The sequence below is a fragment of the Dendrobates tinctorius genome, unplaced genomic scaffold (assembly GCF_039654945.1).
Source record: "Dendrobates tinctorius isolate UK_male_01 unplaced genomic scaffold, ASM3965494v1 ptg000320l, whole genome shotgun sequence".
Taxonomy (NCBI): Eukaryota; Metazoa; Chordata; class Amphibia; order Anura; family Dendrobatidae; genus Dendrobates; species Dendrobates tinctorius.
In genome coordinates, this window is record NW_027361987.1 from 1,278,189 (window position 1) to 1,300,817 (window position 22,629).

Genomic DNA, 22,629 nt, shown 5'->3' on the forward strand with positions numbered 1-22,629 from the left:
ACGGCCCCTTCACACGACCTATCATGTTTATCACAGATGCCACGTGTCCCCTATTTGACTTATGGTGCTGCTCTCATGTCCGTGTTTCCCCAGCAGCACAGATGACAAAGGGCCAATACAAGTCTATGGGTCCGTGTAAACGTGCCATCCGTGTGCTGTACATGTGCCATCCGTGTGCTGTACATGTGCCATCCGTGTGCTGTACATGTGCCATCCGTGTGCTGTACGTGTGCCGTACGTGTGCCGTCCGTGTGCCGTACATAAGCCATCCGTGTGCTGTACATGTGCCGTCTGTGTGCCGTACGTGTGCCGTCCATGTGTTGTACATGTGCTGTCCGTGTGCCATACATGTGCCGCCCGTGTGCCGTAAATGTGCTGTCCGTGTGCTGTACATGAGCCGTCCGTGTGCTGTCCGTGTGCCGTCCGTGTGTTGTACATGTGCCGCCCGTGTGCCGTAAATGTGCTGTCCGTGTGCTGTACATGAGCCGTCCGTGTGCTGTCCGTGTGCCGTCCGTGTGCTGTACATGTGCCATCCGTGTGCTGTACATGTGCCGTCCGTGCTTAACATGGAAAGTCTATGAGAAGCTTTGTAATTCCATTTCCATTGTCCATACGGATGACCAAGATCAGAGTCTCATTATCCCGAGTAGAGAAGCTCCAGGGACAAAGACCCCGTCTGGTCCTAACACGCTGGGGGCCCGGAGTATCCAGCCACGGGGCCCGGATTCCCTTTTTTGTGGCCCCAGCGTTTCTTGTAGAATAAATCCCTTTCTCACACAGTCCTGTAGTAATGACTTTGGTCTTCCATTTTGTAGGAGGGTTTGTCTGACTCCATCTTATGTTATCAGTATAAGTGCGAGAGATGAGAGACGGACGACCGCAGTTTCACCGTGTGTCTGGCATTAGTTCTACAGTGTGAGAGACATGGGGTCTGTGACCAAAGCTGGGGGTATATGGGTATATAGAGCATACACAGGGGTCTGTGACTGAAGCTGGGGTATACAGGTGTATGCAGTGTACACAGAGGGGTCTGTGACCGAAGCTGGGGGTATACGGGTGAATACAGTGTACACAGGCGTCTGCGACCGAAGCTGGGTGTATACAGTGTACACAGGTGTCTGTGACCGAAGCTGGGGTATACGGGTGCATACAGTGTACACTGAGGAGTCTGTGACCAAAGCTGGGGGTATACGGGTGAATACAGTGTACACTGAGGGGTCTGTGACCGAAGCAGGGGGTATACGGGTGAATACAGTGTACACTGAGGGGTCTGTGACCGAAGCAGGGGGTATACAGCATACACAGAGGAGTCTGTGACCAAATCTGGGGGTATACGGGTGTATACAGCGTACACTGAGGGGTCTGCAACCGAAGATGTGGTATACGGGTGTATACAGTGTACACAGGGGTCTGCGACTGAACCTGGGGGTATACGGGTGTATACAGTGTACACAGGGGTCTGTGACCGAAGCTGGAGGTATACGGGTGTATACAGTGTACACAGAGGGGTCTGTGACTGAAGATGGGGGTATACGAGTTTATACAGCATACACAGGGGTCTGTGACTGAAGATGGGGGTATACGGGTTTATACAGCGTACCCAGAGGGGTCTGTGACTGAAGATGGGGGTATTCGGGTTTATACAGTGCACACACAGGGGTCTGTGACCGAACCTGGGGGTATACGGGTTTATACAGTGTATACAGGGGTCTGCGACCGAAGCTGGGTGTATACGGTGTACACAGAGAGGTCTGTGACCGAAGCTGGGGTATACGGGTGTATACAGCGTACACTGAGGGGTCTGCAACCGAAGATGTGGTATACGGGTGTACACAGTGTACACAGGGGTCTGCGACTGAACCTGGGGGTATACGGGTGTATACAGTGTACACGTGTCTGTGACCGAAGCTGGGGGTATACAGTGTACACAGAGGGGTCTGTGACTGAAGATGGGGGTATACGGGTTTATACAGCGTACACAGAGGGGTCTGTGACTGAAGATGGGGGTATACGGGTTTATACAGCGTACACAGAGGGGTCTGTGACTGAAGATGGGGGTATACGGGTATATACAGCGTACACAGAGGGGTCTGCGACCGAAGCTGGGGCTATACGGGTGTGTACAATGTATACAGGGGTCTGCGACCAAAGCTGGGGTATACGGGTGTGTACAGTGTATACAGGGGTCTGCGAGTGAACCTGGGGGTATACGGGTGTGTACAGTGTATCCAGGGGTCTGCGATTAAAGCTGGGGGTATGCGGGTGTATAGTGTACACAGGGGTCTGCGACTGAACCTGGGGGTATACGGGTGTATAGTGTACACAGGGGTCTGCGACTGATCTGGGGGTATACGGGTGCATAGTGTACACAGGGGTCTGCGACTGATTTGGGGGTATACGGGTGTATAGTGTACACAGGGGTCTGCGACTGAAGCTGGGGGTATACGGGTGTATAGTGTACACAGGGGTCTGCGACTGAAGCTGGGGGTATACGGGTGTATAGTGTACACAAGAGTCTGTAACTGAAGATGGGGATATACATAGTACAAAGAGGTGTCCGCACAAAGGCGGCTCCGCTCTGTATACCCTGTACACACATGGCTCTGCTCAGTACACCTCGTACACACACGGCTCCACTTTGCACACCTCGTACACACACAGCTCCGCTCTGCACACCTTGTACACATACGGCTCCTCTCCGTACACGTTATACACACACGGCTCCGCTCCTTACACCTCGTACACACGCGGCTCCTCTCTGTACACGTTATACACACACGGCTCCGCTCCGTACACACGGCTCCGCTCAGTACACCTCGTACACACGCGGCTCCGCTCCATACACCTCGTACACACACGGCTTTGCTCCGTACACCTCATACACACGCGGCTCCGCTCCGTACACCTCGTACACACAGGGCTCCGCTCCGTACACCTCATACACACGGCTCCGCGCCGTACACCTCGTACACACAGGGCTCCGCTCCGTACACCTCGTACACACGCGGCTCCGCTCTGTACACGTACACACAGGGCTCCGCTCCGTACACCTCGTACACACACGGCTCCGCTCCGCTCCGTACACCATGTACACACACGGCTCCGTACACCTCGTACACACACGTCTCCGCTCCGTACACCTCGTACACACACGGCTCCGCTCCGTACACCTCGTACACACACGGCTCCGCTCCGTACACCTCGTACACACCGTACACACACGGCTCCGCTCTGTACACCTCGTACACACGCGGCTCCCCTCCGTACACCTCGTACACACACGGCTCCGCTCCGTACACCTCGTACACACACGGCTCCGCTCCGTACACCTCGTACACACACGGCTCCGCTCCGTACACCTCGTACACACCGTACACACACGGCTCCGCTCTGTACACCTCGTACACACGCGGCTCCCCTCCGTACACCTCGTACACACACGGCTCCGCTCCGTACACCTCGTACACACACGGCTCCGCTCCGTACACCTCGTACACACACGGCTCCGCTCCGTACACCTCGTACACACAGGGCTCCGCTCCGTACACCTCGTACACACAGGGCTCCGCTCCGTACACCTCGTACACACACGGCTCCGCTCCGTACACCTCGTACACATGTGGTAGGGGGCTGGGCTAGGGGGGTGGACCACTGCTTACCAGACGAGGCAAAGACGAGACGGAGACAGCTTCCACTTCCACTTGTAACAGTTCTGGATTTATTTGTCGTCCTCTGACGACCACCAAACATGCACCGCAGCTTCTTTACACCACTGTATCACCAGGCCCGGGTACCTATTCTTCAGCTCCAGTAATGCACCTCGCGGATCTTTCACTGGGGGCTGTCCTAGACCAATCTACCCCCAGCGCTTCACCTGCCCGAGGTCGTCTTCGAATCGGTACCCCCGGGGCCTCGTCTGTCCTGCGGTCCGTTGAGTCAGGGTCTCCCCCTGACTGTCTCTTCTCCTTGCCTGTCCTGCAGTCCATCAGGTCAGGGCCACCCCCTGACTGTCTCTCATTTGTCCGTCCCCCTGGCCGAGCTCTTCTCACTTTCTCCGTCTTCTTCTGAGCTCCTCCCGGGACTAGACTCTCCTGGATCCGCCTTCTTCTATTTATCCCCTCTCACAGGGGAATTTCCCACCCCGGCTCCTATCTCCCCGCCCCCCATGACTATGCAGTTTCTATAGCCCTAAGCTGATGTAAAGTCCTGTACTACTCTCCCCTGCCATCTTGTGGTCATTTCACAGTACTGCACTCCCTTTTCTGTCTTTCCCTACTGTTACCTCTCTAACCTGTCAATCTCTGTCCCTAGTGCACAAACCGTCCCCTCCTTCTACCAGTCACATCTGTCCGTAAAGTCACCTTCCCCACACACACGCGGCTCTGCTCCGTACACCTCGTACACACATGGCTCCGCTCCGTACACCTCGTACACACATGGCTCCGCTCCGTACACCTCGTACACACAGGGCTCCGCTCCGTACACCTCGTACACACAGGGCTCCGCTCCGTACACCTCGTACACACACGGCTTTTCTACATCCACCCTGTAAACCCCTCTTGACCCCACACATAAACTTCAAAGTCCTGCACACACTGAGGCCCCTGATCATGTGACCTGACCCCTGACTCCTCCCCTCCTGTGACCTCATCACAGGTCCTGTGCGCACAGAGCAGCTGTAGAAATCTCCGGCCTCTGGGGTCTCACCAGACTTCGCTCTTTTCTTGCAGGGGCCGCAGTGGATTTCATCCTGGATCCATAGAGCTGAATAGAGGAGCGATGTTCCTTCAGTCTGATGGGAATTGATGGTGACGTTTGTCCAACGTCCACGTTACCGAGTAAATCCCCACAGGACTGCAGCCGGTAAAGACCCCGATATCCACAGGTGTCCCCTCTAATTGGGGGAAAGGGATAGAAAAGCCTCTTATCCCGAGGGGAAACCCTGTACATGGAGACATCGGCCTCAGATCTCTCCTGTCCTGTTCTTCCAGAAAAGCCTCAAACTTCTGTGTGTGACTCAGAGCTGAGATCTAACGGGAGAGAAGATTCCAGTGCGGGAAAGACGGGAAACCTTCATATAGACGGCCGGTGGGGATGGAGGCAGTGACCGACTCTGGCCACATCTGTCTCTAGAGCCGCAGTAGAAGATGAAGATGTCGTCCTCATCATGAAGGAGTTATTTCTCATGTCGCGTGTAATGAATCTCTCCTGCAGTATTGCTAATGCCGATTCCAGTGTCGGTAATGAGACGAGAATTAGCGTTATGGAAGATGAGTCTATGAGGAACGTGTTCAGCTGCCGACTCCGAGGAGGAAACTGCTTGTTGTCTGTGGCCTAAATATATAGGTTTTATTAGTAGATGTCAGGGAAGAAAACTAAACCCTGTAAGATAATAAATCTCCTCATATGTTTCCCTTATTATCTCCAGTAATTGTATTATTACACAGGATTCTTATGATGTTACATCGGATCATCTTCTTCTCATTCAGGTCTCTACAATATCGGATCCTCTCAGTGAAGATCTTCTACAGAAGAGAATTTTCCTGATTTACCCATCAAGGATGGATATGGACAGAGACAAGATGGCGGAGAGGATGTTACACCTCACCCTAGAGATCCTCTTCCGTCTCACTGGAGAGGTGAGAGATTCTGATGACGTCACATAACATCATTCTTATCTATGGGAATAACAGATGGACAGAACTGGAGAGGTGAGGACTCTGGGAATGTCTGTAGTGAGATTTATTAATGTGTCTCTCCATAACCAGGATTACACAGTGGTGAAGAAGACCTCTAGTGATCGCTGTCAGGACCCTGTGTCTGAGGGATGTGAAAGACCCCTGAGCCCAATCACGGGGCCTCCACCTCTCCCCCTGATCCATGTGGACATCAATGACCAGAAGATCCTAGAACTCACCTACAAGAACGTCATAATGGAGGTTCCCCAGCCCCTCACATCACCAGGTAATAGACAGGACTAAATACACACGGCCTATAATTATCTGTATGTAGAGAATGAATTCAGTCCCTGTATGTGTTTCCTCCAGATCTATCCAGTAAGAGGACAACACCAGAGAGATGTCCCCGTCCTCTTCTTCCACAGGACTGTAACCAAGAAGATCCCAGTGCTCCTCAGGATCATCAGGTAGATGGAGAGAAGGTGTCAGGAGATCTCCCCTATGATGTGTAGACGGCTGTGAAGGTCTTGTGCTCAGTCTTGTTTTATCCACCAGTATTATATGTTTTATACTTGTGTAATGAGAACGGTGGAGATGGCAGGATTAGAGCTGATCATAGATGGGACGTCTCCATCTGTCGGTGACTCTTACAATATTTGTTTCAGGGTGAAGATCTGACCCATATTAATACTACAGAGACATATGTGAGGGGTGATGAGTGGTGTAAAGAGGAGATTCCCACATATGACTACCCAGGTGAGTAGTAACCACTGAATGCAGAGAAGTCACAGATTCCTCTCAGTCACCGGCTGTGGCTGCTTTATCGGTGGTGTAGTCCGGCCGTATTACCATGATCACCATTTTGCCTCTAGACCACAACATTCTCCTCCACCCAAAACTGTTCAAATGACTTTGGACATTGAAAGCCCTTTTCTATAGAACTTACAACCTGGAGGAGCCACCTACCCCCTGGGATTAGGAGACGCTGACCGTTACCTGCCCAGATATGTAACTATAAAGCCAAATGACAGCGTACGTAGAATGTGCTGACAAGATAGAAAATCACTTGATGAAAAATATTATGATTGGCCTATAAGAGAAAGCGGAGGGTAATGATGCTGTTGGCTTCATAGAATCCTGAGATCTAATTTCAGGGCTGAAATCTCATATCCTGAGATCTTGTTACCGAGATCTCCATCTGCGCATGTGCCGCCCCCCGGCAGCCATATTCACAGAGTCCACCACACAGGAGGAAACCACGGACATGCGGGGGGCTCTGGACTTTCACGAAAAGTCAGCAGAGTCCCCCCGCAGCGGCGGACTCTCCAGGCAGCAGCAGCGGCGGACACCCAGAGCAGCGGCAGCAGCATTGGCGGTGGCCACCCTGGGCAGCATCGCCAGGCACCCCAGCAGCACCAAACACTCGCAGCGGGGCACTGCTCATCGGACACCCCCTCATCCCACCCTGCGGCCTGCAGCATCACTCCCCACTCCTGCCTCCTCCAGCAGTGACCCTGGGACCCCGCTTCACCATAGCAGTAAGACGCATGGATTATAAGAAGCGCCACCATGTTATTAAAAAAAAATATTCCTATTTTTCTCCTCAAAATTTGGGGTGTGTCTTATAATCCAGAGTGTCTTATAATCCAAAAAATACCTCCAACATGTTTTTTTATTCTAGTTCTTTTTGTACAGGTTCATTTTGTATGGTAGTCTGATGATTGTGGGATCGGCCTGCCTCACTTATGTGAGTCTGCAACTACCTGGTAGCCTTTAAAATAAGTCTCCATTACCTCTGCCAAATGGCTGAGATCTAAATTTAAGACACATCAGCTCTGCACTATTATAAAAAGTTCTCTATGAATATCTAATATTTCTTCTTGAAACTCATCTGACAGAAAATATTGGCCCTTACGATAGTTTAGATTGCCAAGAGCCACCGAGCCCCATACTCTAATTACCCAGAGAGTTTTCACCAGGATAATAGGAAACAAATGCACCTTACAAATTATTTCCCAATGTCTCATGAATCCAACAATCCCCTATATATGGTTGTACACTACTCTCTGGGCACATGGTAGGGTTAAGAAAGGAAGGAGCGCCATTTAGCTATTCGTACACAGATCTTGATGGAATAGTTTGCAGACACTATGTATTGGGAGCACTGTTAGTGATCACCTGGCAGATCAGAAGATGGCCACCACGAGAAGGCTTGGCTCTATCTACTCTATTTTCCTAGATCCCAGTGATTGCCTTGCGCATCATCCTTTAACCCCTCTTCATGGATCTGGACTTACACAGAGACCCCTAGGCTTGGGCCATGGTGTTACCTGCTATTCTGTGGAGCGAGATGGTAAGAAGAATAGTCAGGTAGTTGGTCATAACCAGGAGGGCAGAGAAAGTACAAAATCAGAAGACACAAGTGTAGTCAGTAAGCGGGCTGGGATTACACCAGGAAACAAATACACCAGCTGAGCACAGAGGACTGAACCAGAGGAGAACAAGGCTGTATCTGGCAGATTCCGGGAATAGGCTTCAAGCTTTAGGAGGGTTTGGTGCTTTCTAATTGGCTTAAGCAGGTAGCAGATTACTACCAGATTGCTGGACAGCACACAAACCCATACTGCCAGGCTGGATGAAACTACTGGTCTCAGGCACCCTAATCTTAGTGGCTGGACAGAGCCAGCGCCACCCAGAGCTTCTGGTTTCGACGTCTCTTCTATTACCAGCAACGCCTGCACAATAAATAAGGCGCTGCTTGGTGATGGAACCAAACATCGCAGGAGCAGATTCCAGTGGAGAGGGGACACACCATCTGCAGATGCCCTAATATAACAAAATTACAGGGAACTAAAGCAGTAGAAATCCCCATAAAGTGGCTCCATTATGGAAATTATAACCCTCAGTGAATTATTCTATGGGAGTAGTGACACTTTACGGAAATTAGCTCGCACTGGATGTTGCAACATGAAAATTGCACATTTGCCATTTTATTACCCAGCACATAATGCCCAGATTGTGCTCCAGGAAACACACACCGTAAATTAAGTGGGTTCTTCTCACTATAGTAATGCCCAATATATGGATGCTAAATATGGTTTGGGCGCACTACAAGGCTCAGAAGAGAGTGGATATTTGACTTTGGGAGAGCGGATATTGCTGGATTGGTTTATGGAAGCCATGTTGCTTTTCAAGAGCTTTTGACCCACAAATATTGTGGAAACCTTTTGGTTTTCCTCTGACAGATGATGGACCTTAGTGGTGTCTTGTGTTTCCGTGAGATGAGTAGAAGTTTTATTGGTATAATTTTTACCTATATAACATTGTTTGTTGGCTTTTTATTCCATGTTTGGGAAGCAGAATGAACAAACCATTGAACACCATGATGCGCTGGTTCATGCTATGAGGCTTTCGATTAGACTGTGAACTGTCATTGTCTTGGAGAATAATTCAGTATTTTTAAAAAGCTTGTATTTTTTATGGACAGCTTAAGTAGAAATGTTCAAAAGTATAAAATGTGAAGATATTTTATTCAAAATTATTAATTGGTTTTATTTTTAGCAGATGACTGTACCAGGAGATCAGAGGGAACGCTGACATCTTCAATTTTTAAATCTGATGATCTTGAGATATCACAGGACCCAATTGAAGTTAATGCCATTACTCCAGATATACCATCATCCCTTCATAGCCAAGATCTGTCATCTAATACTTTGAAACAGGTCCCATCTTTTGGTTCATTACCAACTACTAAGAAAAATCAAAGTCACGATATAAGCATTAAAAAATTAATTGATTCTAAAGGAAAGGAGCTATTTTCATATTCAGAATATGGAAATAGTTTTCTTGAAAAGACTTGTCTTACACATGAAAAAATTCACATAACAGACAATAGATTTTCCTGTTCACAATGTGGGAAATGCTGTACAAAGAAATCACATTTGGATAAGCACCAAAGAACTCACACAAGGGAGAAACCTTTTTGCTGTTCAGAATGTGGGAAATTTTTTAACCAGAAATCAGATTTGGTTAGGCACCAAAGAACTCACACAGGGGAGAAGCCTTTTTCCTGTTTAGAATGTGGGAAATGTTTTGTGAGGAAATCATCTCTTCTTAGTCACCAAAAAACTCACACAGGGGAGAAGCCTTTTTCATGTTCAGAATGTGGGAAATGTTTTAACCAGAAATCTAATTTTGTTACACACCAGAAAACTCACACAGGAGAGAAGCCTTTTTCATGTTCAGAATGTGGGAAATGTTTTAACCATAAAGGGAATCTTGTTACACACCAAATAACTCACACAGGGGAGAAGCCTTTTTCATGTTCAGAATGTGGGAAATGTTTTAACAAGAAATCTAATTTTGTTACACACCAGAAAACTCACACAGGGGAGAAGCTTTTTTCCTGTTCAGAATGTTGGAAATGTTTTAGCCAGAAATCAGATTTGTTTAAGCACCAAAGAACTCACACAGGGGAGAAGCCTTTTTCCTGCTCAGAATGTGGGAAATGTTTTATCCAGAAATCAGATTTGTTTAAGCACCAAAGAACTCACACGGGGGAGAAGCCTTTTTCCTGTTCAGAATGTGGGAAATGTTTTACAAAGAAATCATATGTGGCTAATCACCATAGAACCCACACAGGGGAGAAGCCTTTTTCCTGTTCAGAATGAGGGAAATGTTTTGCACATAAATCACATTTTGTTACTCACCATAAAACTCACACAGGCGAGAAACCTTTTTCCTGTTCAGAATGTGGGAAATGTTTTAACCAGAAATCAGATTTGGTTAGTCACCATAGAACCCACACAGGCGAGAAGCCTTTTTCCTGTTCAGAATGCGGGAAATGTTTTACCCAGAAATCAAATTTGATTAAGCACCAAAGAACTCACACAGGGGAGAAGCCTTTTTCCTGTTCAGAATGTGAGAAGTATTTTAACTGGAAATCAGATTTGTTTAAGCATCAAAGAACTCACACGGGGGAGAATCCTTTCTCCTCTTCAGAATGTGGGAAATGTTTTGTGAGGAAATCATCTCTTCTTAGTCATAGTAACATAGTAACATAGTTTTGAAGGCTGAAGGAAGACCTTATGTCCATCTAGTTCAGCCTATTTTTAGTGCAGCTGTTCTGCATTGTTGATCCTGGGGAAGGCAAAAAACCCACAGAGTAGAAGCCAATTTTCTCCATAGGGAAAAAAATTCCTTCCCCTAAGCTGGGTCAACCATCTACCTATAATATTCTGTTATTCGTAACCTTCTATACTGTTACTCACAAGAAAAGCATCCATTCCTTTCTTAAATTCATTCAGTGAGTTGGCCATCACCACTTCCTCAGGAAGAGAACTCCAGAGCCTCACTGCTCTTACCGTGAAGAACCCTCTTCTATGCTGGTGCAGAAATTGTCTTTCCTCCAAACGAAGAGAATGCCCCCTTGTTCTTGTCACAGTCCTTGGTACAAACAGTTCATTGGAGAGATCTCTGTATTGCCCTCTGATATACTTGAACATATTTATTAGTTCTCCCCTAAGTCTTCTCTTTTCTAGAGTAAATAGACCTAATTTTGATAACCTTTCTGGGTATTGTAGTGAACCAACTCCATTTATCATTTTAGTAGCCCGCCTTTGAACCCTTTCAAGTTCAGTAATGTCTTTCTTGAGCATCGGCGTCCAAAATTACACACAATACTCCTAGTGTGGTCTGACGAGTGATTTGTACAGAGGGAGAATTATGTTTTCATCTCGTGTCCCCAGACCTCTTCTAATGCATACCATGACCCTATTTGCTTTGGTGGCAGCTGCCTGACACTGGGCACTCCAATTTAGCTTCTTATTGACTAAGATGCCTAAGTCTTTTTCCATGCCTGATTTCCCCAGCAGTTTCCCATTTAGTAAGTAATTATAGCATCTGTTTCTCCTTCCCATGTGCATAACCTTACACTTATCTGTGTTAAACCTCATTTGCCATTTTTCAGCCCAATTCTCCAATTTACTCAAATCTGTCTGTAGTTGCAAACTGTCCTTCTTTGTGTTAACTACCTTACATAGTTTTGTATCATCTGCAAATACTGATATTTTACTGTGTAAGCCATCCACTAGATCATTAATAAATATATTAAATAGTAGGGGGCCCAATACAGAACCCTGTGGTACCCCACTAGTAACCCTGGATGTTGTGAGCTCATTTTCTCATTCACCTTTGATGTCCGATTAACTCCCTCTGCTGGTGAAAGGAGGTGGTGAAACTGATTTGGATGGGAGAAACCTGTCACCTGAACAGGGGGATTGCGATTGGAAATCCGGAATCTCTGAGTGGATATAAGGCAGCCGACGCCCTGTAGGTTTGCTGGTGATTTCTCTGCTCTGAGCTCTGGCCTCCAGTTCAGTTCCTGTCTTCTAAAGCTAAGTTTTGCTCTGTTATTGTTCCATGAGATTTTGTCTGATTTGCTTAGTTTTGTGTTCTGCCAGCCCCGGCTGGGGCTCTGCTGAATTTCCATTTTTGTCCCTGATTGGTTAAATCTCTTTGCTCTGTTTTCAGAATATACCTGAGTGCTGATATAGGGATTTTGAAGTCTAGTGACTTCAGGGCCGTTTTTTCCTATCAGACGTGTTGGGACATTTTTGGTAGGGTTTTTGCGGATTGCAGCCAGCATCTTTTCTGTCCTTCCTATCTAGTTAGTTGGGCCCCATCGTTTGCTCTGCCAGTCTTTCTGTCTACGTTTGTGTTTTCATCTGTTTTCACCGACAATACATGTTGGGGGCTGTCTATTGCTTTGGTGTCTGCTCTGGGGCAGTTTAGATTTCCCCTTTCTTTCTTTAGGCTTATTTAGTTCTCCGGCTGTGAAGAGCCATCTAGGACCACCGTAGGAATGCTCCATGGCTACTGTTAGTTGTTGTGAATAGGATCAGGGGTCTGCAATCCGCTAGCTACCAACCTCTCCTGTTTTCTGGACTTAGCTTGCATTTTTGTTTTTTCCTCCTCCGGTGACTCATTCATAACAGAATCACCAGCCATACCGCAGATTCTAGGGTACTCAATAGCAGGAAAGAATTGTAAAAAAAAAAAAAGTGTCAGAATTTTTTTTTTTTTTAATGTATATTTTTTTCCTCTTTTTCTCTGGGGCCGTAGGAGGAATTTTTTCTGATCGTGTGGAGCAGCTCGCTGCTGAAGTGTGGGGAATTTCTGCCTATCTTGCTCATTCACGTGCTGCTGAACCAAAGATCCCTACTCCTGATGTGTTTTTTGGGGATCGGTCTAAATTTTTGAATTTTAAGAATAATTGTAAATTATTTCTTGTCTTGAAACCTAGCTCATTGGGGAGCTCTGCGCAGCAGCTTAAAATTGTCATCTCTTTGCTGCACGGCGATCCCCGTTTTCTTTGACACCTGATGATCCTATTCTAACTAATGTGGACGCATATTTTCAAGCCTTGGGGTTGTTGTATGATGAACTTAATGCTATTGATCGAGCTGAAAAAGCCCTGTTGGCATTGAGCCAGGGTCAGGATTCTGCAGAGTTGTACTGTCAAAAATTCTGAAAGTGGGCGGTCCTTACTACCTGGAATGATGGTGCCTTGGCAGCTCTCTTTCGGAAGGGTTTGTCAGAAACCGTAAAAGATACTATGGTGGGATTTCCTGTTCCCTCCGGTCTTGATGATTCTATGTCATTAGCCATTCAGGTTGATCGGCGTTTACGTGAACGTAAAATTACACGAGAAATGTTGCCACCTGTTGAACAAATGTCTGAACCTATGCAGTGTGATAGAGTTTTGTCTAGGGCGCAACGTCAGGAGTTCAGAAGGCATAATAAACTGTGTTTTTTCTGTGGAGATGCCTCTCATAATATTTCTGTCTGCCTTAAACGAGAGAAACATTTTGCACACACATTTGCTGTGGGTGTGCACAACTAAGTTTCTTCTGGCAATTACTCTGATCTGCTCCCTGTCCACATTTTCCGCTAAGACTTTTGTGGATTCAGGAGCGGCTCTGAACCTGATGGACTTGGATTTTGCTAAACTTTGTGGGTTTCCTATGGCACCTCTGCGGACTCCTATCCCTTTGAGGAGTATTGATGCTACTCCTTTGGCGAAGAAAAACCTCAGTTTTGGACCCAGGTGGTAATGCGGGTCGCCCAAGACCATCAAGAAAATTGCAGATTTTTGGTGTGGCATAATTTGCATGATACCATTGTTCTGGGGTTTCCCTGTTTGCAAATCCATAATCCAGTTGTGGATTGGAAATCTGTGTCTGTGGTGAGTTGGGGTTGTCAGTGTGCTCTTAGTGACACTCCTGTTTTCTCCACCTCTCCACAGTCGCATGATGTTCCTGACTATTTGGCTGATTTTTATGATGTATTTAGTGAGAATAAGTCTGCGTCTTTGCCTCCTCATAGGAGTTATGACTGTGCAATTGAGCTGAGCCCTGGGTGTAAATTTCCCAAGGGTCGACTTTTCAATTTATCTGTACCCGAGCATGAGGATATGCGATCTTATATTAAGGAGTCGTTGGAGAAGGGTCATATTAGACCATCCTCTTCTCCCTTTGGTGCTGGTTTTTTTTTCGTGGCCAAGAAAGATGGTTCATTAAGGCCTTGTATTGACTATCGTTCCCTCAACAAAATTACTGTTAAATATCAGTATCCGTTACCCCTGATTTCTGATCTATTCTCCAGAGTTAAAGGTGCTTGCTGGTTTACCAAGCTTGACCTCAGGGGGGCGTATAATCTTATTCGCATTAAGCATGGGGATGAATGGAAGACGGCGTTTAATACTCCGGAGGGACATTTTGAGTACCTGGTGATGCCTTTTGGGCTCACTAATGCCCCTTCTGTCTTCCAGTGCTTCATGAATTATATTTTCCGAGACTTTGTGGATAAATTTTTGATCATCTATCTGGATGATATTTTGATCTTTTCCAAGGATTGGGACTCTCATGTGGAACATGTTCGGACTGTGTTCCGGATTTTGAGGGAGAATTCCCTGTATGTCAAGGGATCGAAATGCCTTTTTGGTGTACAGAGGATTTCATTTTTGGGATTTATTTTGTCTCCGTCAACTATTGAAATGGACCCGGCCAAGGTACAGGCCATTTATGATTGGGTTCAGCCCACCTCTTTGAAGGCTGTCTAGAAGTTTTTGGGTTTTGCTAATTTTTATCATAAATTTATAGCTAATTTTTCTGGTATTGCCAAACCATTGACTGATTTGACTAAGAAGGGTGCTGATGTGCTGAATTGGTCTCCAGAGGCTGTTTCTTCTTTTCAGGAGCTGAAGCGGAGGTTCACTTCTGCTCCAGTTTTGCGGCAACCTGATGTCTCACTCCCGTTTCAGGTAGAGGTGGACGCTTCAGAGATTGGTGCAGGAGCTGTTTTGTCCCAAAAAGATCCGGTAACATCTAAAATGAATCCCTGTGCTTTCTTTTCCCAAAAGTTCTCCCCATCTGAACGCAACTATGATGTGTGTAATCGGGAACTGTTAGCCATGAAATGGGCATTTGAGGAGTGGAGACATTGGTTGGAGGGAGCTAGACATCAAGTCGTGGTCCTCACTGACCACAAGAATTTGATTTACCTTGAGTCGGCCAAACGCTTGAATCCTAGACAGGCTAGGTGGGCCTTGTTTTTCACACGTTTTGATTTTGTGGTCTCTTTTCTTCCGGGCACTAAGAATGTCAAGGCAGACGCCCTCTCTAGGAGTTTCTTTACTGATTCTCCTATTGAGACCAAGTCTGCTACCATCTTAGGTGAGGGGGTAGTTCTTTCTGCCATCTCGCCCGATTTGAGACGTGCTCTGGAAGAGTTTCAGGAGGACAAACCTGAGCGTTGTCCCATTGGAAAATTGTATGTTCCTGACCAGTGGAGGAAGAGAGTAATGTCTGAAGTTCATTGCACCGCATTGGCTGGTCATCCAGGTATTTTTGGTACTAGAGATTTGGTGAGTCGATCTTTTTGGTGGCCCGCCTTATCTCGTGATGTCAGGAATTTTGTGCAGTCCTGTGGGACTTGCTTCCGGTCTAAACCTTGCTCTCGCTTTAGTGGGTTGTTGATGCCTTTGCCCAGGAGGCCATGGACCCATATTTCAATGGGTTTTATTTCTGATCTGCCTGTCTTTCAGAGAATGACTTATCTGGGTGATTTGTGATAGATTCTCTAAGATGGTCCATCTTGTACCACTCCCTAAGTTGCCATCTTCCTCAGAGTTGGTGCCCTTGTTTTTGCAACAGGTGGTTCGCTTGCATGGGATTCCTATGAACATTGTATCTGACAGAGGAGTTCAGTTTGTCTCTAGATTTTGGAGGACTTTTTGTTCCAAGCTGGGAATTCAGTAGTCCTTCTCCTCTGCGTTTCACCCTCAGACCAATGGGCAGACGGAGAGAACAAACCAGACTTTGGAGTCTTATTTGAGATGTTTTATCTCTACTGATCAGGATGATTGGGTCTCATTTTTGCCTTTGGCCGAATTTGCTTTAAATAATAGATCTAGTTCTGCCACTTTGATGTCACCTTTTTTTTGTAACTTTGGGTTTCATCCTCGATTCTCTTCAGGGCAGGTGGAGTCTTCTGCCTGCCCAGGTGTTGACACTGTGGTGGAGAGAATGCACCAGATTTGGGACCAAGTGGTGGATAAGTTGTCTCTCTCCCAGGAAAAGGCCCAGCGGTTTTCCAACCGGCATAGGACGATTGGTCCCCGGTTTAAGGTGGGTGATATGGTTTGGTTGTCATCAAAGAATATCTCTATGAAAGTGGCTTCTCCAAAGTTTAAACCTAGATTTATTGGACCTTACAAGATTTTGGAGATTCTTAATCCGGTCTCTTTTCGATTGGCTCTTCCTGTTACATTTAAGATCCATAACGTGTTTCATAAGTCTCTGTTGAAGAGGTTTGTTGAACCAGTAGTTCCTGTGGTGGCACCTCCTGACCCTGTATTGGTTGAAGGTATTGTGGAATATGAGGTTGAGAAGATACTGGATTCTCGTCTGGCTAGACGGAGACTCCAGTATCTGGTTAAGTGGAAGGGTTATGGCCAGGAGGATAATTCTTGGGTCTTAGCATCTGATATTCATGCCGAAAGAATGGTTCGTGCTTTTCATCGGGCCCATCCTGATCGGCCTGGTGGCGTGGATGAGGGTTCGGTGACCCCTCCTCAAGGGGGTGGTACTGTTGTGAGCTCATTTTCTCGTTCACCTTTGATGTCCAATGAACTCCCTCTGCTGGTGAAAGGAGGTGGTGAAACTGATTTGGATGGGAGAAACCTGTCACCTGAACAGGGGGATTGCGATTGGACATCCGGAATCTCTGAGTGGATATAAGGCAGCCGACGCCCTGTAGGGTTGCTGGTGATTTCTCTGCTCTGAGCTCTGGCCTCCAGTTCAGTTCCTGTCTTCTAAAGCTAAGTTTTGCTCTGTTATTGTTCCATAAGATTTTGTCTGATTTGCTTAGTTTTGTGTTCTGCCAGCCCCGGCTGGGGCTCTGCTGAATTTCCATTTTTGTCCCTGATCGGTTAAATCTCTTTTGCTCTGTCTTCAGAATATATCGGAGTGCTGATATAGGGATTTTGAAGTCTAGTGACTTCAGGGCCGTTTTTTCCTCTCAGACGTGTTGGGACATTTTTGGCAGGGTTTTTGCGGATTGCAGCCAGCATCTTTTCTGTCCTTTCCTATCTAGTTAGTTGGGCCCCATTGTTTGCTCTGCCTGTCTTTCTGTCTGTGTTTGTGTTTTCATCTGTTTTCACTGACAATACATGTTGGGGGCTGTCTATTGCTTTGGGGTCTGCTCTGGGGCAGTTTAGATTTCCCCTTTCTTTCTTTAGGCTTATTTAGTTCTCCGGCTGTGAAGAGGCATCTTGGACCACCATAGGAATGCTCCACGGCTACTGTTAGTTGTTGTGAATAGGATCAGGGGGGTTAGGGACGGTGGAACACGCTAAATAAAAATATAATTAAAGGGTGTTCGCCACCCGGGGTCCACCGTGCGGCAGGTGTAAAAAGTGCTGCTAGAGAGGCAGAGCACAAGGGCGGTAATGTGCACAGGGTTCTACCTGCACCCAGTGCACTAAAGCAAGCTCTGTTAGAGACACAGAGCTGCAAGCTTTAAAGCATGCAAAACCGCTGAGTCTGTTCTAGGTCACAGACTCCAGCGGAGCAGACACGGTATTTAAAAGTCACTGGAGTAGCCTTAGACGTCAGGACTACTCCATCTAGACCTACCGTAAACTGAAAAGCGGAACGTTGCAACTGTGAATGTCCAAGAAACTGCAACCGCAGCGCAGCGATAACTGAGCCGCAGGAAAAGCACAGCTATGCTGCAAGCGCGATGCAGGATGCTAGCTGCTGGCAGAGATGAAGCTTGAGCACGCTGGCACTAATACTGGCTGATGCCCAATCACTCACACAAACGTATTATCAGAGGGAAGGGGTTTCATAATAAGTCAGTCACCAGTCCAAGCATCCATCACTATACACGCAGCAGCAGTATGAAAAATACTAGCGCATGGCGGAACAGTCATGCGCACTTTTTATAGTGACCGGGACCTTCCGGAAATCTCCAGAGCCCTGAGCTGAACCAATGGAATCAGGAGCAGGACCTGAGCACCTGACTCCTGAACTCCAATGGGAGCATGCACAGAAGCTGGCTGAAAGGACTCTGGAGACAAATGTGAGTATCTGGATCTCTGCATACGTATGGCAGGACACAGATTCCTAACAAGGGGTCTGCAATCCGCTAGCTACCAACCTCTCCTGTTTTCTGGACTTAGCTTGCATTTTTGTTTTTTCCTCCTCCGGTGACTCATTCATAACACCTGGCCCAATCTGAGTATGCACAATTAATAACCACTCTTTGTTTTCTATCACTAAGCCAGCTACCTACCCATCTACACACATTTTCCCCCAGCCCAAGCTTTCTCATCTTACTTACCAATCTTTTATGTGGGACAGTGTCAAATGCTTTAGTGAAGTCGAGAGAAATGACATCCAATGATTCTCCTGGGTCCATTTCAGAGCTTACATCCTCATAGAAGCTGATCAGGTTAGTTTGACAGGAGCGATCCTTCATAAATCCATGTTGATATGGAGTTAAACATTTATTAACATTGAGATATTCCATAATGGTATCCCTTAGAAACCCTTCAAAAATTTTACCCACAACAGATGTTAAGCTTACCGGCCTATAGTTTCCAGGTTCCCTTTTACACCCCTTTTTGAATATTGGTACCACATTTGCTTGCCGCCAATCAAAAGGAACAGACCCTGTTTCTATAGAGTCTTTAAATATAAGGAATAGAGGCCTGTCTATCACATTGCTTAACTCCCATAATACCCGAGGGTGAATGTCATCAGGGCAAAAAAACTCAAACAGGGGAGAAACCTTTTTCCTGTTCTTAATGTGGGAAATGTTTTCTACTGAAATCAACTCTTAACCCCTTCACCCCCAAGGGTGGTTTGCATGTTTATGACCGGGCCAATTTTTACAATTCTGACCACTGTCCCTTTATGAGGTCATAACTCTGGAACGCTTCTATGGATCCTGGTGATTCTGACACTGTTTTCTCGTGACATATTGTACTTCATGTTAGTGGTAAGATTTCATTCAAATAACTTGCGTTTATTTGTGAAAAAAACGGAAATTTGGCAAAAATTTGGAAAATTTCGCAATTTTCCAACTTTGAATTTTTATGCCCTTCAATCACAGAGATACGGCACACAAAAAACTTGATAACTAACATTTCCCACATGTTTACTTTACATCAGCACAATTTTGGAACCAAAATTTTTTTTTGTTAGGAAGTTATAAGGGTTAAAAGTTGACCAGCGATTTCTCATTTTTACAACACCATTTTATTTTTAGGACCACATCACATTTGAAGCCACTTTGAGGGGTCTATAGGATAGAAAATACCCAAAAGTGACACCATTCTAAAAACTGCACCCCTTCAGGTGCTCAAAACCACATTCAAGAAGTTTATTAACCCTTTAGGTGCGTCACAGGAATTTTTTTGAATATTTAAAAAAAAAATGAACATCTAACTTTTTTTCACAAAAAAAATACTTCAGGTTCAATTTTTTTTATTTTACCAAGGGTAACAGGAGAAATTGGACTGCAAAAGTTATTGTGCAATTTGTCCTGAGTACGCTGATACCTGATTTGTGGGGGGGAACGACTGTTTCGGCACATGACAGAGCTCAGAATGGAAGGAGCGCCGTTTGACTTTTTCAATGCAAAATTAGCTGGAATTCAGATCGGACGCCATGTAACATAGTAACATAGTAACATAGTTATTAAGGTTGAAGGGAGACTTTAAGTCCATCTAGTTCAACCCATATCCTATCCTAACTTGCCCTAACATGTTGATCCAGAGGAAGGCAAAAAAAACCCATGTGGCAACAGTAAGCTTCACATTGGGGAAAAAAATTCCTTCCCGACTCCACATACGGCAATCAGACTAGCTCCCTGGATCAACGCAATATTAAGGAGACTAGTGTATATACCCTGTAATATTATACTTTTCATAGTATGTCACGTTTGGAGAGTCCCTGATGTACCTAAACAGTGGAAACCCCCTACAAGTGACCCCATTTTGGAAACTAGACCCCCCAAGGAACTTATCTAGATATGTGGTGAGAACTTTGAACCCACAAGGGCTTTACAGAAGTTTATAACGTACAGCGGTACAATTAAAAAATCATATTTTTTCCACAAAAATGATCTTTTCACCCCAATTTGTATTTTCCCAAGGGTAACAGGACCCTAAAAGTTATTGTGCAATTTGTCCTGAGTATGCTGATACCCCACATGTGGGGGTAAACCACTATTTGGGCGCATGGCAGAGCTCGGAAGGGAAGCAGCGCCATTTGACGTTTTTGGCTGGAATTGAGATCGGACATCATGTCGCGATTGGAAAACCCCTGATGTACCTAAACAGTGGAAACCCCCCACAAATGACACCATTTTGGAAACTAGACCCCCTAAGGAACTTATCTAGATGTGTGGTGAGAACTTTGAATCCCCAAGGGCTTCACAGAGGTTTATAACATAAAGCCGTACAATTAAAAAATCATATTTTTTCCACAAAAATGATCTTTTCACCCTCAATTCTTATTTTTCCAAGGGTAACATCACATGTGGGGGTAAACCACTATTTGGGCGCATGGCAGAGCTCGGAAGGGAAGCAGCGCCATTTGACGTTTTTGGCTGGAATTGAGATCGGAGACCATGTTGCGATTGGAAAACCCCTGATGTACCTAAACAGTGGAAACCCCCCACAAATGACACCATTTTGGAAACTAGACCCCCTAAGGAACTTATCTAGATGTGTGGTGAGAACTTTGAACCCCCCAGTGCTTCACAGAAGTTTATAACGCCCGGGCGTGAAAATAAAAAATTCGTATTTTTTCCACAAACATGATCTTTTAGTCACCATTTTTTTATTTTCCCAATGGTAAAAGGAGAAATTGGACCCCAAAAGTTGTTGTCCAATTTGTCCTGAGTATGCTGATACCCCATATGTGGGAGAAAACTACTGTATGGGAACACGTCGGGGATCGGAAGTGAAGTAGTGACGTTTTGGAATGCAGACATTGATGGAATGGTCTGCGGGTGTTATGTTGCCTTTGGAGAGCCCCTAATGTACCTAAACAGTGGAAACCCCCCACAAATGACCCCATTTTGAAAACTAGACCCCCTAAGGAACTTATCTAGATGTGAGGTGAGCACTTTGAACCCCCCAGTGCTTCACAGAAGTTTATAACGCCCGGGCGTGAAAATAAAAAATTTGTATTTTTTCCACAAACATGATCTTTTAGTCACCATTTTTTTATTTTCCCAAGGGTAACAGGAGAAATTGGACCCCAAAAGTTGTTGTTCAATTTGTCCTGAGTATGCTGATACCCCATATGTGGGAGAAAACTACTGTATGGGAACACGTCGGGGATCGGAAGTGAAGTAGTGACGTTTTGGAATGCAGACATTGATGGAATGGTCTGCGGGTGTCATGTTGCCTTTGGAGAGCCCCTAATGTACCTAAACAGTGGAAACCCCCCACAAATGACCCCATTTTGAAAACTAGACCCCCTAAGGAACTTATCTAGATGTGTGGTGAGCACTTTGAACCCCCAAGGGCTTCACAGAAGTTTATAATGCCAGGGCATGAAAATAAAAAAATCGTATTTTTTCCACAAACATGATCAATTATTCCCCAATTTTTTTATTTTCCCAAGGGTAACAGGAGAAATTGAACCCCAAAAGTTGTTGTCCAATTTATCCTGAGTAAGCTGACACCCCATATGTGGGAGAAAACTACTGTATGGACACACGTCAGGGCTCTGAAGGGAAGTAGTGACGTTTTGGAATGCAGACATTGATGGAATGGTCTGCGGGTGTCATGTTGCCTTTGGAGAGCCCCTAATGTACCTAAACAGTGGAAACCCCCCACAAATGACCCCATTTTGAAAACTAGACCCCCTAAGGAACTTATCTAGATGTGAGGTGAGGACTTTGAACCCCCAAGGGCTTCACAGAAGTTTATAATGCCAGGGCATGAAAATAAAAAAATTGTATTTTTTCCACAGACATGATCAATTAGTCCCCAATTTTTTTATTTTCCCAAGGGTAACAGGAGAAATTGAACCCCAAAAGTTGTTGTCCAATTTGTCCTGAGTACGCTGACACCCCATATGTTGGAGAAAACTACTGTATGGACACACGTCGGGGCTCGGAAGGGAAGCAGTGCCATTTTGGAATGCAGACTTTGATGGAATGGTCTGCGGGAGTCATGTGCGTTTGGAGAGCCCCTGATGTACCTAAACTATTGAAACTCCCAACAGGTGACCCCATTTTGGACACTAGACCCCCCCACGGAACTTATCTAGATGTGTGGTGAGCACTTTGAACCCCCAAGTGCTTCACAGAAGTTTATAACGCTCGGACGTGAAAATAAAAAAAATCATTTTTTTCCACAAAAATG

At 45.9% G+C, this 22,629-nt stretch overlaps 1 long non-coding RNA gene and 1 pseudogene across 1 annotated transcript; both read left to right on the top strand.

Moving 5' to 3' along the window:
* The window catches only part of LOC141073941 (uncharacterized), a 39,054-nt pseudogene extending 27,219 nt beyond the window's left edge, over positions 1-11,835 (top strand).
* Positions 5,773-6,421, top strand: LOC141073923 (uncharacterized). The gene is made up of 3 exons (XR_012227096.1): positions 5,773-5,964; positions 6,048-6,145; positions 6,344-6,421. It is a non-coding gene; the product is annotated as an uncharacterized lncRNA (long non-coding RNA).
* Positions 11,836-22,629: the final 10,794 nt, after the last annotated feature.